Source organism: Strongylocentrotus purpuratus, unplaced genomic scaffold (assembly GCF_000002235.5).
Source record: "Strongylocentrotus purpuratus isolate Spur 01 unplaced genomic scaffold, Spur_5.0 spur5_scaffold_5, whole genome shotgun sequence".
NCBI lineage: Eukaryota > Metazoa > Echinodermata > Echinoidea > Camarodonta > Strongylocentrotidae > Strongylocentrotus > Strongylocentrotus purpuratus.
In genome coordinates this window covers 9100322-9118912 of record NW_022145611.1, presented here as the reverse complement: position 1 = coordinate 9118912, position 18591 = coordinate 9100322, and the positions used below count along the sequence as shown (strand labels likewise).

The window sequence follows — 18591 nt, the reverse complement described above, 5'->3', positions numbered from 1 at the left end:
AGTATGTGTAGTTGGTGTCTGTGAAGAGGCTGGCATTCATGAAGTATTCATAGTACCAACAAAATATCAGGCCTTAAATTTCAATATTTTTAGGGCAAGGCCACTTTTCTGTAGGGCACATTCCTATATTACAGCACAAATAGGAAGAATTGGAAAGGGCACGCAAAATCTCCAAGGCCAATGAGAGGGGCATTGAGGCTAATCAAAAGGGCATCCAAGGCCATGGCCTTGGTGGCCTTGGATTAATTTAAGCCCTGAAATATGGAATCATACATATCTAGAATTCAAAAACATATTGTTAGACCTTTTGAACTAAAGCACAGTCATCTTCCCTTGAACAAGGAATAGTCGAGTGTATGATTTATAGCAGTAAAAAGAAGTGTAACCATACTTGAGGAGGTAGAGTATTGGTCTGTTGGCTGCCATTAGTCTGTGTAATTTTTCATTTAGTCCCAGCCATGAATTTTTATGACATATACATATATTATATTGTGATCAAATTTTAGTGTTTCTATTCTTTCATCTGGTGTTCTCACTCAATACTCCTGGTGTATCTATCTGATGAAGATGTGGAGTTTGTTCTTTTAAGAGTTGATCCAAGAGTATCATGATATAACTTTTTTAGTAAGTGATAGTTCCTAACTTATCATTTTCCAAGTTCTTGTCATCAGTAGGCAATAATAAAGCATCATCTTAATTTTGTTGCTACCAGGTTTCTGCTTAACTTACTTTGGCAATTGGAAGAGTGTATTGGCATTAAACCTGAATGTAAAAAACGGTTGATTGGAGATCCCCCCCCCCCCCCATTATCTAATGCACCTAATGGGATGGATGAACATAATGCAAGTAGTAATTGGCTTTATTTTACATTGTATAGTAGACCCGCTTGACTTTCAGAGGCAAACAGAGGCCTGCATATATATACAAGTGCATTTAGAGGCCTACAGAGCTTTATACAATCTAATTATATGTTGCCACCATATAAGCCTTATTTGCATTGGGTATCATACAAAACAATGGCCAACACTTACCCCCATGCCCTCTACACTTTACTAATCAGACAGCGGGCAAATATTTAACCAGGGCTATCCCTCATCCAGCAGCGTGTGTACCCTACATTGATTATCCAGTGTATCATCACCAAATCGTCCACGGGAGAACCCTCATCTACCGCATCCTCTCACATTCCAGCTTTCACACCGACCGCCAAAGTTTGCTTTTCTCATCGATTCGCAGAAGCGTAGTAGCTATAGTGGAAAATGAAATTTAGCCAATGAGTCATCCCCCCATTCATCACTGCGGTCTGTTAATGCAAAGATATTTTCCAGCCGGCAGCCGGGGAGTCGGGCTATCCCTCCTCCTCATGCCACGATGCTTGAGTAAATTGATTTTCATTAACCTCCTTCATCAGAGAGAGAGAGTAGCGTGAGTCGACCAGTTAAACGAATATGAGATACAGTCATGAGTTCTTGGTAGCATGACTGGTGAAAAATATGTCCAAAAATATCGATCAGAACCTCTGGAATCTGACTTTATTCTTCCTCCTGCAAACATTTGCTTTAAAAGAAGATATATTTGTGGTGACTGAATTCTTTATTAGATTTTGGAAATGAAAGTGGACATATTTCAAGGCTGTATGCGGTAAATGATTTCTGAGAGCTGTTTGCCTTCTGCGCATATAGATGATAGTAATAAGTGACTTGTACATGTGCCATATCTAATGAAGTCACCCAGTTTTTGTTTGTACTGCTGTTGTCATTCCTAAAAAGATGTACTACCATAATTAGCCTTGTTGAAGCTCTTCTCCAATGATAGGATTTTCATAAATCTATTTTTATTTTAGATGTTATTTCAATCAGCAAGGTTGATAATTTGATATTAACCACGATGGTGGTTATTTAAATAGAAATTTGCCCTTTTAATGATTGTAGAAAACACATAGTGAAAACATAATTCATGTGATAAATAATGCCACTTTATGTTTTCTGTTTTGTTCTCTTTTTTTATAGACTTCAAACAAAATGTTATGGATTCTCCTCCTCCTTTTTGTGAGGTACTGCCCAATACATATGTTTGCATTATTTCAATTTCAATGGTGTACCTTTAAGCAACTCAACTCAAGACTGCAGAGTAAGACAATTATCATATGGTATGACAATAAGATCCATCATCTTGATGTCTTGTCTTACTCTCCCTGTCTCCCGTACATCCTATCTATTTCCCCTCATAATGCATAGTTGCCATACCCGGTCAGTTCAATAAACTCAGTTCAATAAACCCACTCTGTAATGTCCGAGACATATGAGATGTAATCTGATTCATCATCAGTCATTAGAGTCCCATTATCTCCAATATGTTCATCATGCTTCTTAAATGAAATCTACTTCTTGAATGAAATCTACTTCTTGTATGGAATCTACTTATGAATAAAAAGAAATTCTATGATGGGACCCAACAATACGTTCAATATTTCTTGTAAGCTGATCTCCAGAAGTTGATCTCCAGAATTGCCAGAAATATCTCCCTCAAGACCCTAATTCTTCTTTATAAACCAGTGCTTTTGTGAACTTGGTCTTTCCTGCAAAGTCCTAGGAATGAGAGAGTTTCAGGAGTCCAATATCATGAAATAAAAATAAATCATCACTCCTACTGCAGATAAAGCCAATTTCTGCAATAATAGAAGCGGATCATTTAATTTGCAGAAACATCTCCTCCAAGAGCTATGTTTTATTTTAACCCATCGTCTTTGGGAACTTCATTGTCCAGTATTAAGCCTTGGGGAAAGAGAGAACTCAGGAGTCACTGGGTTGATATAAACCACAAGAAAGGAAAATATTATGCATCAATCCTCTGCCGGCAATATTAATTTTTGATAAAGCCAATCTCTGTAATAATTGTCTAAAATCATTTTCCAGGCGATCCATTGATATTAGCCCTACATCACCCACAAACAAGACCAACTCTATAGCATTGATTCACTTCTATCCATTTCTTCATAAGGCCGTAATATCCATTTATGGATTGGTCAGTCTGTACTCATCTTCTGTCCCCCTGGGGCATTTTGGTATTCAGGAGCTCCAGTAATTATGCCCCTCTCTAGCTCTTCATCAAATGACTCATGAATATTTTTCATTGACCCTAGCTTTCTGTCTACTTGTAGTCGACTGTCCTGATTATGAACTTGGGAATAGTCGGCTGTATACAAAGTCAGTATCTATATGCATAAACCATTAAATTATAGATCTTATAGTAACAATTTTGATGAAGGGGGGGAGGGGGATGAAGTACAAAGACAATGTTTATTATTAAGATCATATATTGCAAACTTATTATGATGGGGGGAGGGGGGGGGTAGGGGTTCATGATATTTCATCTATTTGGTCTGTCGAGAGAAGGGTATTAACCATGGAGTTGATGCTTTTCTAGCACTCAACGGGGGATTTGTAATATGTGTCAAAACTGTCATGTATTTTCAGAACATTTGGAAAAAAATAGGAAATATGTTACTTCCCAACCTGTCATTATTTTTATTCAACCCATATGCCTAACAAAGCTTGAGCGAACTAGTGTGGTCTAAACAAAGTAGTGATCTTGGGAGATCAGTTATTACATAAATGATGATAATAATTGCCAGACTTGTAAATAAAAATGAACTTCAGCTCTGGCATGTTTGCTTTCTGCAAGCGCTATACAAATAGATTTTGACAGTTATATGATATCTACATAATAATGTTTGCAAATTATACCTTTTGCTTCACTGTTTACATTGTTATGAATCATTGTGTGTGCTGATCAATGTTCATAATTATTTAAACAGGATTATGTACTTCTCCCATTTCATTTGTTTCAGATAAAACTCTGAGATCTTCTTTCACTACCAAAATCAAGTATAGATCTGGATTTTGATTGATATACATGCTAAGTCTTTCACAGCCTTTCTTTTTTAAGCCCATATATTTTCAGCGTCTGGCCAATGCAGTCTAATCTCGACCCCACATCTGTAACCGTAGCAACAATGTGCCTCCTCTTTCTCTCTGGAGGGTGGTTTTTGTTGGGATGCGTTCAAGCACAGTTCTGATATGAATCTCTGGTGATGGAATATGAAATCCGATCTTACCATTAGAGTTCACATTTGTCACCGATATTGATCCGTTTGAAACGCTCCTGTGCATTTTTTTCAGTTACAGATGGAGGCATATTGTTATTCTGTATATGGTAGGCCTGTAAAACCTAGGGGAAATCCCTCCCCCCCCCCCCCCCCCCTCTCTGAAAAAAGAGAGATATCTCTTCGTGGATATTAAGAGTGCACTGTGAACTTACCAGTACCCTTTTATTGTTCTTGTCAAAGAATTTTAGAGGGAAACCTAAGTATTCCACAAAAAATACTCAACAAGAGCTCGACAAAATAGAGTTCAAATTCAAAGCTTTTTTGTTGTATAGCATTTCTTGCATGGCACTTGGAATATGATTTGTGCACAATTCCATAGAATACGTGGCTAAGCAAAATCCTTGTGACGATGATATGATTTTTTTTCTTCAGAGGAGATTAAGTCTCATGTTAGATTTATTTTTATCCTTTGTTTATTTTTTGTCTGCACACTCTGTCTCTGTGTCAGGGTTGTCTCAATGTCGGTGTCATGTTCGCAAGGCATGTACGTGTGAAAATGTTCGAGTGGGAATATTGGTTTTTGATGACTAATCATGTTCTCAAATATGAATTGGTTCTTTGTCCCATCGGGACATATACACTCTAATAATAATTATTGCAAGGATTCTGATTTGGACAGTATTTCTGGAACAACAACAAAAAGAGAGGTTAGGACCAAGGGTAATTGTCTTTCGAAACCCTTTAACCTTAGTGATGCTAATGTGACATTTTACCAAAGGGTCATTCCATGTCAAATCACCCGAAAAATCTGAAAATCTTAACCCGACCATTTTTTATTTTGATGAAACTTAGTATACTTGTTGAGTGTGATCTCACAGCACCAAATCCAAAATTTTAGGTCAATCGGGTGAGGGGTTTGGGAGATACGGCCCACCAAATTTTGAGATTTTTTCAAAAATGGGGGTGGCGGGCCTACCTTTGAACCCTTGTATCTCGGGACCTAATGGGTCAATCTTCACAAAATTTGTATTGTTTTAAAGGGTATTCAATAAGGATTCCAATTCTGCCGCCATTTTGAAGATTCGTACATGTTGGGGTACTTTGACCTCTTGACCTCAGATTTGACCTTGAAATTGACCTTGTGGATCACGTAACTTTGACAACATTTTTCATGAAATGTAATCTCTGACATGTTCACTAAAACATATTAAAGTTTCAGAGATATAATATTTTTTGTTTTGGATTAATAAGGATTGAAAGTATCCATGCTCACAGATATTCACAATAAACCCTATTATACTGTATACAATACATGCAATATGCACAGTACAACATACATCTTCCACATGTTTTTTTGTTTTAGGCATATCCATCCTAAATGTCAGCAGTACTTGAATAGAAATAAAATGACAAGTTCATATAGGCCTAAAGGGTTAACAGGATGTATGGCTTTAGACCTCTGAGTCGGTTCTAGGATAATTACCCCCTGGAAAATTCACCCCCGGAAAACTACCCTCTAAGGACAATTACCCCAGAGGTCAATTACCCCCCCCCCCCCTATTCGTTAAAGTGGAAGTCCAACCTGATAATAAGGTGGTTTTAATCAAAGCAGATTTATTTTTTGGGGTATATTATTCTTGAGGGGTAATTTTCCCGGGGGGGGGGGGGGGGGGGTAATTGTCCTAGGGGGAAATTGTCTGGGTGTTGATTGTCCTCGGGGGGGGGGGGACAGATTGTCCTAGGAGATAATTTTCTGGGGGGTAATAATCCTCTGGGTGTGATAGTCCTTGGGGGGTAATTGTCCTCAGGGGGGGGGGGAATTTCCTGAGGGTTAATTTTCCAGGGGGGTATTATCCTAGAACCGACTCAGAGGTCTAAAGCCATACATCCTGTTAACCCTTTAGGCCTATATGAACTTGTCATTTTATTTCTATTCAAGTACTGCTGACATTTAGGATGGATATGCCTAAAACAAAAAAGCATGTGGAAGATGTATGTTGTACTGTGCATATTGCATGTATTGTATACAGTATAATAGGGGTTATTGTGAATATCTGTGAGCATGAATACTTTCAATCCTTATTGCTCCTAAACAAAAAATATTATATCTCTGAAACTTTTACATGTTTAAGTGAACATGTCAGAGATTACATTTCATGAAAAATGTTGTCAAAGTTACGTGATCCACAAGGTCAATTTCAAGGTCAAATCTGAGGTCAAGAGGTCAAAGTACCCCAACATGTACGAATCTTCAAAATGGCGGCAGAATTGGAATCCTTATTGAATACCCTTTAAAACAATACAAATTTTGTGAAGATTGACCCATTAGGTCCCAAGATACAAGGGTTCAAAGGTAGGCCCGCCACCCCCATTTTTGAAAAAATCTCAAAATTTGGTGGGCCGTATCTCCCAAACCCCTCACCCGATTGACCTAAAATTTTGGATTTGGTGCTGTGAGATCACACTCAACAAGTACACTAAGTTTCATCAAAATCAAAAATGGCCGGGTTAAAACCATTGGGTGATTTGACATGGAATGACCCCAAAAGCCTATGCACCATTAGATCATTATAGAGGGGTCCGCTCTAGCTTCATTCGCAGAGGTCCAAATTGCAATACGTAAAGTCCCCATGCAATCTCAAAATGGGGGGTGGGGGGCAAGGTATTTGCTTATGTGCACCAGATTCCTTCGAGTGTCAAGATGTGGGTTATGACCGTAATATGTTGTATTGAATGGACCTGCATATGACAAACCAGCTTCTAGAAGCCTGCCCTACATAAAGGCCATGAAGAACTAGAAAATGTAAAAGATTCATTGGTATTTCTGAATTTATTATGCCCAAATGTTTGGTATTTAAGTAATTCAAATATGATTGGGACTGTCATTTCAAACTATTTTTATGACACAACAAACCCTGGTGAACCCTGTGCAGACTTGAATGCTAGAGCCCTGATATCAACATGACCACATGACGGATGTGAAATCCATGAGTCTAGATCCGTGGGACTTACGCCTCGCAAGTTTTGCCTAGGACTTCCTCAGATCAAGGACGGCTTTAATGATGGACAGACTTTAGGGAAAGCAAGGAGTTCGCAAAGTTACCCAAATATGCCTTTTTATAACAAACTTCAGCATTGATCCTTTTGCTTTCACGATCAAATTGAATTTGTAGTTCCGAAAAGTTGATTGCCAATACTACTACAACTTCATGATAGCGTTAATTACTGCTTTATGTTATTTTAGGTACCAAACTTGGTGTACATTTTCACAGTTCCAAGTTCAGGCATTTCCTTTCCAAATAATGATAGCTCAGTATTAGAGCAGTTGTCACATAACCTGAAGGTCCTGGGTTCAAACTCAGATTGAAGTGTTATTGGCATTTGGTAAAGCGGTTATGCTCATTAGCAAGTTCCTCAGCTAGGTCTCAAAGCTTCAGGTCCCTCTGGTTGCTTATAAATGCTAGTCGCTTAAAATACATCATCAGTTAATCTTTATCAGTCATCATCAATATACAAATTCAGCATGGATACCCTCCTTAGTGGATCTGCATGAACCACAGGAACTTCTGACTTCCACTTAAATTACACTCATGTTCTGGAGATCTTAAGACAAGATGGTCTTCGGAAGGTCCAGGTCCTTCAGCCATGACTCTGCAGATCACATGGTCCCCGGTCGATGACGTCCCCCACGGAAGAACCCGTTGTTAGGGGTCGTCTGATCTCCCAACGATCCCAAACATCTAGTACCCCCTTCCCTCCCGCAGGGATCATATTCTTAGTCTCTCATTAAGCGGCTAGGTGGATGTGACATTTAAGAGAGAGGTTATGTTAATAGCAGCTCCGGCTGCCCCCTCTGGCGGTGGTTGACATGACTGGTTACATATACCCCAGACTTTCCGCCTTGTGAAGGTTGTGGAAACATGAATGTAGTTTGGACACGATAACGATCTGGACATTTAATCCTCTCTGGTTAGGGAGGATCTCGGGTTCAGTACTTGTCTCGCTTCCTGTGCTGCTGAGTGTGCCCCCATCGTCAGTAAGGCCTTACGTGACCAGAATAGTGTATACATGCATGTAGTTCTTAGAATTAATAGGACATGAAATCTGAACCAGTTCAGAGAAAATCTTGAATGCTTCTGAAGTATTACTGATTGATGTTGTATTGACTTTGTTAGCAACTCCCTTCAAAAGAACATAGGCAATTGGATCTAATCAGAACATATTGTAACAATAAAAAGACTGTTATAATACATGTAAAACAGTTCTTGTTAATATTAAATGATTCTGATAAAAATGGTGAAGGCCCGGTGAGCGTGATGATACACCAATAGCCCTATCGTAAATCAGAATTTTTATTACAAGAGTAACTTTGTTACACTAAAGAAATTAACTTGTATTGTGATTATTTCTGGCAGATAGTATCCCTTTAAAAGTAAAATACGGAGAAGTACTACTGCCACCCATTTATAGACGTCTACAGTATGTACAAGTACACGGAGGGAGCGAATATCGTGAATAACCATTCTACTGGAATGAAGAACTGTGTTTCTGACCTTGAACATGGCCAATAAGGTGTGCCGAGTGAAGAAAGGGCTTAGGCACGGTGACAGTGTATCCCATGGGCTCTCTCGTCACCTGGCCTACAAGGCCATTTGAATGTCATCCCATTCTAAATCCAGCGACTACCCTTGATCTTGTAGACACCTTTAATCCATTGGTTCACGGTAGGTTGACCAATTATTAAAGGTAGAGAAGACTCGCAGAAGAGGCTTCAAGCGCACGGATACTGATCTCCTTTGGATATGGGATTATTCTCTCTTTTATTTTGTAATACAAGAAACTTTAGTGTAGCCTGCTTCTTCCCCTGGGTTATGTGTGGTAATGTATAGATGGTTTCAATTGTTTTGATTCAGATTTTATTTTTTGAAGTAATTATGCCCAATGGTCTACTCATGCACAAAGTGTGTGTAGATATTCACATCAGTAAGTCCATTTCCAAACTGATGCAATCCCCCCTCCCATTTCCCCCATGACGGATGATTGTGATCAATATCATTGATAGCATCATAATTCATGTCTGTGACTGCTTTTATATTTTATCTCAGGGACGGATAATATCCTTTCTGTCTCCCCCTCTACACCTTCAATGGTGAATGACCGGTTTTGAAATTTAGAGATTTAATTGGTTCTAATATAGATCTTACAGGAGGAAGTTACCCCTCGACTTCCCGACTCCCTCACTGAGGGATGGCCTTGATGAAATCCTAAAGCAATTTTGTGATTGTGCTTGATCATGAGGGCAGATTTGATAAGAAAACCCTCTTTATGAAATCATTTTATACATTGATGGTGTCTTCCTGTGGGATCATGAGTCATGACCTCCCCCCCCCCCTCCCCCTTCCCCTCGCCCTCCCATCTCGCCCCCCCTCCCATCTCCCCATCCCTCACCAGAGAATGACCCAGGTCAAACACTGTCCTGTGACTGCCTTTGTGGTTGATCATAAGGAAAGATATGACTAGGAGACCCTCTTTATGTTGGTTCATTAACATTGACACCCTTCCCTTCTCCCCCTCCCCCCTCACCCTCCCCTTCCCACTGTCTCTCCTAACGTCATCCACCGAGAATGACCCAGATCAAATCATAATGCTAGTCTGTGAGTGACTGCATGTTATTGCACTTGATCATAGAGAGTAGATAAGTTTAGAAGACCTTTGTGAAATCAGTTAGCATCTTGCTGTACAAGCATTGGTAATGCTCCTCTCCCACCCCTCGTCTCCCATTTTTCTTGTTGACTTCCATCCCCCTTTATTATGCTAGAGAATGACCCAAATAGTAAAATCATATTGATCCAAGTCTGACATCTTTTGCACTGGATGATACAGGCACTTTAGGAGACAGCCTTTATGAAATCAAGTCACACTTTGATCCCAACTTCCTGTTGGATCATTAGAAATGCCCCCTTCCCCTGCCCCCTGCCCCTGACCCCCTCCCCTTCCCTTCCCATGTCCCCCTCCCCCTCACTGCCCCCATTTATGCCGAAGAATGACCCACATATCCAAATTCATATTGATCCAAGTCTGTGACTGCTCTTTATACTGGATCATATAGGGGCAGATTAGGATATGATCAGGATGAGACGGTCTTTATGAAATGACTTCATACTTTTATGGCGTCTTCCTGTCGGATCATTAGTAATAGCCAGTCATGCAGGAAAGGCCTAAACGCTGACCTTGGCTTTAACACCTGCAATGTCTTCTAGACTTTCACTGTGCATTCAGAATATGAGCATTCATCATTTAGCTACGTAATTACATTTGTCAAAGTCTGAACTTTGTATAAAGAAACGTCATGTAACAAAACGATCCTTGATTCATGAAGCAATGGAGACAAGAAAATGTAGAATATTTCGGAGGAGTTGCTGATTTATGTAATATCTCAAACTCTCAGGCTAATGAAAAAGGACCTTATGATGCCAAGAGGGGGAGGGGAGAATGGATGGGGGTTTGTTGCATGTCTGTAGAGGAAACCAATAGAATAAAGAACAGATGTATGATTTAGGAAGTGATCCAACGGCTCCCATTTGCTGCCAAGTTGCGAACACAACAACACCCAAAAGATTTGATCAAACAATTAAAAGATCTTCTCTTGGCATTAGGCACGCATTGATTTTTAAGATGTTGAGAAGGGAAACGACATTCGAAAGGTCCCATATCATGTTTATTCCTGACAAAAGTTTAGAGGAGGATCTTTCCTCACAGTCAGGATTTGCTAATTTTGCAGTTGATATTAAATTTGTATTGAACCCTCAAATATTTCTGTGCCCCTGTGGCCAGGGGTTTATTTTCTAAACTAATTTTTCACAATTGCCATATTTTCTTTCAACTTAAGGCTATTTTCATGTAATTGAATTTAATGGAAATAATTCAATGGGAGTGCTATAATTTATGATATGCTTTTGAATTTTGCCTTAAATTCAGAAATGGTCTGTGATTCTTAAATGGGCCTATTCATTTTTATAGTGCTGTTAGATGAATGGCATTTAAGTATTGGATTTTCAAGATGCAGGAGGATTTTCTTTCGAGTAAATTCGCTTTGCAAACGGATCTTGAGCGATTTCTAGTTCTTGGAGTGCTTGAATGGATGAAGACTGTGAATGATGGGCCCACCTGACGTCATAATCAATCACATGATCACTTGAACATACCTGGCAGCGTGCTATCCTCACATTCGCTCTTATTAGTGGGTTGCTCGGTGCATCCCGAGAATGAATTGATTGAGAAGCATCTAATCCACTTCTGCCTTCTCCGTTTACATCCTCTTTATTCATCCTCTTTGTTTGAACTCTTTACGCAGCATCTTGATTTTAAACTTGTGTTCTGACAACTTGAATGCATTGTGTAGGTTGACAAGATTTGATTTTAAACGATTTTAGAACGTCGTTTTATAACAAAACGCATGTTTGAGCATCGTCTCGAACTAAAAATTGATAAAGAATTAGGGTCCCGCTCTAGTCTGAATATCGCATCATACAAAAAAAAAAAATTGTATAATTGGGCGGGGCTTATAATGAGTACACACTGTTGATTGGCCAATTGTCATATTAATTTCTTGATACAACGTTTCTTTATTAGAATCTTGTATAAATTTTCTTTCGGCTGAACATGCTATTGTCTTCTTGGCTCTATGAAGAGTAGGTTATATAGTTCAGATGCCTATTTAGGGCCAGAAGGATATTAGGCTCATATAAGATGATATGAGTTGACACATGTCAAGGAGTCTGTACAAATTTACATGATGGAGGTGTTGCTTTAATAAATGACATGATGAACTTTTTTGTAGAGCATTTCGAAACCCTTAAAATTTGTCTCTTTTGACGATGGATGAGAAGGGATATTTTTGGCTGGCAAGATGAAATAAATCTGTTGCAAGGAACAAACAAGTCACATCCAGATTGCAGTGAGGAGTTGATGGATGAAAAACAAATGTATCGAAAGAAATTGTCTGACTTCTGCGGTATGGTGCACAAAGTGAACTCGTAGGGTGCAAGAATGTGGTAGCCCCCCCCCCTATCCCAAAAATATATGGGAAGGGATGTATTATAATTTGTATAGGAAAAGAGGAGTATGTAGTTTGTTTGATATTAAGTACAAAGTGCTTTTTAGTGAGTACCTGTACTCTCTGAAGATATTCAGTGTTTTAGGGGAAGGGGACAATTTTTCTATTATTTTTGAAGGAATAAATATATAACTGGATTTAGGAGAGTTTTTTTTGAGGAGCTGTCGACTAACAAATATACAATGATAACGATATATGGAGGCCAAAGAATAAATGCGCTTTTATGAATTAAAAAGAATATATTGATGGAGTTTAGCTTTTGAAAAAGGAAAAGAATGACAGCAGAGGTTTCAAGGGGACAGGGGAGGCTGGGAGGGGTACCTTAAAATTATAGCAAGTGGTACATTTATAATGTAAAGGCATTTTGGAATGTCTACTGCTGTGCTTGTAATGTATCTCTAGTGTACCTTTCTAATTATACTCCGGTATGCCTAGCACATAGTCAAGGTTTGTTATGATGGGCGCATGAATCAGGTCATGATAAGGAATGAATGGCGTCATCAGCAGGCACAAATCAATCTCTGAAACATCAATAAGGGTGTCAACCAGACACAAACATCCCAAACTGACAGCTTCATTTGTGCAGGAGAGGGGAGGGGAGGGGAAAGGGGCGGTTGCAGTATGCCAACTTTATCACCTCTATCTCAACTGTTTGCTTGGATGGTTGTATATCTCTCTCTTCACTTGTCAGTTTTATCTTCTACTTTCCTTGCTTTACCTTGTCTGAAGATTGTTTCCCTGTGCTGGTGTAGGTGTATCTCTTATTAGTGAATTGTGTTGTTTTACCTCTTTATAATTCTTTTATAATTCTTCATCTTTGCTTGGACTTTGTTGTTTTATATCCTCTTCTTGTTCATACCTCCATCTCTTGTTGTTTTGTATCCTCTTCTTGTTCATACCTCCATCTCTTGTTTTTCTCCTTTTTTCATTCTTCCTCTGTCTTCTTCCTTAACAATAACTTCCTTTCCCCCCTCTCCCTCTTTTTCCTCTCCCTCTCCCTCGCTCACCAATATTCATTATTGTATAGTTTCTGCTTTCAGCAGAAGATGTACATATAAACACTTCTCTAGCTCTCTCAGTATGTCCTGCTTCTCTCTACATCCATTTCCCCATCTCTTTCTTCCTTGTTTTTTCTTCTTTCGACCACTCTTCCTCTCTCTTTTTTCTTTCTGTACCTCCCTCTCTTTCTCTTTCCCTTTCCATACCTCCCTCCAAACCCCCTCTCTCTTCCCCTTCCCCCGTCTCCCCTTTCCCCCTGTCTCTCCCTCCTCCATCTCTCTCTCCCCCCTCCCCCTCCCCCCCTCCTCCCATTCCTCCCACCCTCACTTACAAGTCCATCCATTACCCCTTGTTTATCTTCCAGCATTCAATCTCCATCTCAAAGATGAATTCCTCATCATAAACCATATCTCAACATGCCCCCGGGCGAATGGTGTTTGTACTTGGAGCCCATCATCTTCTCAATCAATTTGTTCCTCTCTTCCATTCCATCTGCATTTGGAATTCACCATGAATGATGTCACGTCTTTTATGAATCACTGCTTTATCGCTCTTGCTTTTCAAAACAAAATCTATACCAAACTTTTCAGATTTTGTGAAAGGGAATAATTTTCTTGTCAGCCATTTAAATATGTTGTTTTATTATCATATTTTGGGCAAAGTCGGGCAGATATAGAAATAAAAGAAGTGTCATTACATGTTCATTGACCTATTTCTGCCGAAAATCCAGATTTCCTACATTTTGAAAGGAAAATATTGTGCTTTCTGTTAGCCAAGGTATTTAGGGTTGTCCGTTATTTGCTTTCGTACAAGGTTGTGGCAGACGGAGTAAATTACAATTGCGAAACTTATCTGTGTGTTTTGAAGTTATTTATGAAGGATTATGTGGGAGAGTAAATTTACATTGCCCAAACTTTTGAAAATCATTACTTAGTTTGCATTTTTGTTTTTGAAGTCAGCCATATAATTAACAGTAATCTTATTATTTTTAATCTTATTCTAGTAGAGTTATAGTGAATATATTTCAGTCTACAAGGAATACCTCGTGACAAATGGAATTCTCAAAAACTGGTCAAATATATTGTAGGAACCGCAATTATTTAGCAAGTCATGATGGATACCTCTGGTCCAGCCCTTGCCCCTGATGACGGCAGAGCTGTCAGATGGAAGCGCTAGATTCTTCCATCATAAGATTTAGAGAAAACTCTGGCCTCTAGTGATTAATCCTGGACCTATGGCCCTCCAGAGGGCCAGCAGGTCATTTCCTTCTCAGAGTAGATGATGTGCACCATGGCCCGTTCTCATTAGCCCAAACAAGTTCGAGTTTGAGACATTAGCGTGATTATTACTTCTCAAAAATAAAGTCCCAAGTTTGAATTCCCCCCTCTCTGATTAGCCAGAGGTGGAGCAGTCCCCACTTGCTTGAGGAATCAGCTCGGGGCTTCAAAGCATATCATAACTTACTCTCGAGTATGTCATCACCAGCTAGTTAGCCTGATGTTTGAACTAATAACTGGCTACTTTGTGTAGATGAAGCCCTAGTTTGATTTTGGTAATATCCTGATCCAACTGTTGTTAGATTGAAATTTCACAATATTTGTGTCTTCACTGCGAATTAGCAGGCTATATTTAAAACTTGGTCTAATGAAAAAGGGTCTTTCCTTCTCTGAGTAGACAGGAAAGAGATTAGTTCCAGATCCTGGTCCTGTTGCCCTAGGCCTGATATTAACCAGTGCACTTGAAAATAATCTCTGATATTAAGAATTCAATCTCAGAGACCTTAGGAGTGAAATATAAAGCCTGAAAACCCCAAAAGACCCAAACGCTTTTGTGTGGATGTATGGAAATCTTCCAAGTGGGATAATAACGGATTAGAGGTGAAGGGGGAAGGGGTAGCATGCTTTTGGAAGAGCTTTTTGGATGATTTTGAATGTTCACTACACCCCATCCCATTGCAGCTTACAGTGTTTGGTGGCCAATGGTGCGATAAAGAATAACAATTGAGTAAAGGTTAAACAGTGACCTACTTTGTACCTGTATATTTCACATCATACTGAAGAAAAGTGTTTTTTTATTAAATTGAAGTAAAAAGTATGTGTTTGATATTATAATAATGATGAAATAGTTTCAGGATTATTGCTCAGTTACTTTTTTACCCTCTAGTATTTTCTTTTCCAATATTCATGATTTATCGACATGAAAATACATGAACAACAAAAATTGATATTTTATTTGATAATTCTGCCTTGCAATTAATATTGAGCAAAGCAACTCTCTATATATATTTCCTGCATTCGTCATACCAGAGAAAAATTCTTTGGCCATACAGAGAGGGAGGGTAAGAGAGAGAGAGGGAGGGAGGGGGAGGGGAGGGGGTGGTCCTTTTCCCTATCAATTTCACAGAAGTTCTGTATCTAGTCTCCGAACACTCTTAAAATACCTGGTGGGTATAATTTGGTTGATGAATTGAATATCAAGTGACAGAACTACTGTCTCATTGAGGATGTGGTGATATTGATTGTAACACCTCCTGGACCAAGAGGAAATTGTTGGAAATGTAGCCGTGTAAGATGAAACGGCTGATTAAAAAAGTGCGGTTTCAACCAGATCTGCTCTGTCATTCCACGAACTGAAGCTATGACAAAGGCATTAATGTGGAAATTAAGGAGGGAAAAATGTGCATTATTCATGCTTAATGTACGACGTTTGAGATAGGATGTCATTTTAAGAGGTTAGGTAGATGCTCAAAATAGATTTAGACATATTTTGCCTTTTTCATTATTTACTATAACAACTGCAAAATGACAGCATCACAAATTAAATTTTAAACAGAATTGAAAATATTTTTAAAAATTCTTGACAATTTGTCTAAATAAATTAAAACATCCTCACAACTTGATATTATCTGAACCATACAAAATCTCTGCTGCACAAGCATTGATTTAGTTGATGTATACAACTTTTGAAATATGAACAACCAATGTTGTAAGTATTTTTGAATGACCAAACTTTGTAAGGATTGAGTATTCTCTTTAAAAAAAACACAAACAGCACATTCTATTGATAGAATGGGTAAATACCTAGAAATGTTTTGTATTCACAACAAAGGCTTACACATTTTTGTGAGATGTAATTGACAGACAAAACTTCCAAATATTTAATGAAGCTTGGAGTTGTTATGGTAAAACAACACTATTTGGTATGTGTCATGAATGTTTAGAATACACCGAACAATTCAACAATCCCACCTTCTCTGGGCAATGCATTCTTTGTGTCTGACGTCAGTCGGCGGGTTTTCATGAAAACATGAAGGTGTGAAGCATATTGGACTTCAACTCAGGATTGAAAAGGATTTCACGATACCAGAGCGGGGGAAAATGGGAGAATTGTGGTTAATAAAACAGCGCGGTTGAGTGCTCTGCTGTTGAATATGATTCAAATTGACAGCAATACATCAGCACTGAATTTGTAAAATTATGAAACTAGTTTTTTTTTTACTGCATGTTTATTAAACATGATATTGATTTGTACTAGACATAACAAACATTTCTTAATCCTCTAATTTCCACCCAGTAGTCCCTCTGTTTTGAATAATTACTTTACTTTGTTATTCAAACTCAACTCTACTTGCAAATGAGCTCCATTTGAACATGCTGTGAATTTTTTAAAGCATAGATTGTCGTTCTATTAACAGCACATATGAAGCATAAATACCATTGCAAAGCCAACTAGAGTATCACATTGGTAGTTCTACAAACTCGTAATAATTCTGTACATATAAGAGTGAAGAGTTTGTGTAAATGCATTTTCTATTTTCTATTCACAAGCTGAATCTCAATGTCTGGTTCATTTTATCCCATGAATTCAATAAAATGAATTTGGTTCAAATTCTTTCAGAAATGCAGGACTTTTATATTTTGTCAGGACTTGTGATTAGATTATTCCCAACTTTATTCGCTGTTTGAAATGTTTTACATAAATTATTATTTAAATAGAACAAATGCAAAACATAATAATCTGATAATATGAAATGGCCATTTGACATCATTAGAAATGTTGAAGATATAACCAATAAATGAACTTTTTTTCTAGTCTAAAATGCCACCATTATAACATTACCTGGGGATATCCATGCCAGCAGAAAAATGGCTAACATGGAACTGTGACAACAGGGCCAGATATACAGCATAATTAAACCCCCCATTTAACCCGTACTATTACCAACCCCCCCCCCCCATGATCAATATCCAAACTAGAAACAAACTACATGTATAATATAATTGTATTGCATAAAGAATGGTACCGAGAGAGTGAGAAAAGGATGCAACTGCAGTTTGTTTTGTGAATACAAGGGTATAAGAGTGGAACGAACTGTGACATATTGTCTAAAATATATGTCACTTGGATCGCACCCTTGTTCAAATATGATCGATGATAAAAACTAGTGGCATTCAAAAAGTAGTGACAACTGTCATCCTTGAATTCATCCATGGAATTTTATGAATACAGAGCCGTCATGCAATTTCGTCTTCAGCAAATAGAAAATATATCTGTTATACCAATGCAATGAAATCCTAATCCAAGCTTTTGTGTAAATTTGATGTGCTCATTCGCTCAATGGTACATGACCCCATGACATATGACTTCAGTCTGCGTAATCCAATACTCTGGGACTGGTGGCGTTATGTGCCTTCCACAAGAATGTGTTTATTAGATTTGATAAGTGTCGTTTTATTGTGTGCCTGGCAGATTTGCCGGTAGCAATGTTCTATTGTACACAAATTGAAGTTGTCAGCTCTAATAATGCGGTCTCGCCAGGGTCATTTCGGTGAAGTGTTCACCATAGAGGGAGATACAACACTCCGAAACTGTAGATTCCGATCAGCCTGAAGGGCGGGTTTCAAGTACACAAAGGTCGTGAAAGTTCGCAAAACTGAAAGAAGCTTCAGCTTGATTCGAGATTGCTAGGGGTATAGTAGGCCTGTCCTCATAAGCTTGAGTTTGCCAAATAACCCGCTATTTTTCAGACTCTGGATATTATCCTCAAGCTCGAAATTGTGTCTTCACCAGACAGATGCGCTCATCACAAAGAAGCTCGGATGAGCGCAAATTAGCCCGCTATTTTCCAAATAGCGGGATATTTTGGAAACAAGACCGAGATTTTTCGGGATATTTCTCAACCAAATATCTTGCTGATTGAAAACTGCGGCTGATGAGGACGCAAATTTACTGGTTATTTTGCGATCGGGATAGTTAAAATAGCGGGTTATTTGGCAAACTGATGAAGACAGGCCTATTTAGAAAGTTTCAAGTTTGTTGCATACATGTACTTGAAGAATAAGATGTAAGAGGAATTCATTTATGAAAT

The 18591-nt window shown here is 38.5% G+C and overlaps 1 protein-coding gene and 1 long non-coding RNA gene across 3 annotated transcripts in view; both read left to right on the top strand.

Annotated features, from left to right (window-relative positions):
- Positions 1–18591, top strand: part of LOC583322 (disheveled-associated activator of morphogenesis 1-A) — a 106421-nt gene that overhangs the window by 35985 nt on the left and 51845 nt on the right. The window lies entirely within an intron of this gene.
- LOC115929778 lies at positions 4273–8330 on the top strand. The gene is made up of 2 exons (XR_004066727.1): positions 4273–4887; positions 6658–8330. It is a non-coding gene; the product is annotated as an uncharacterized LOC115929778 (long non-coding RNA).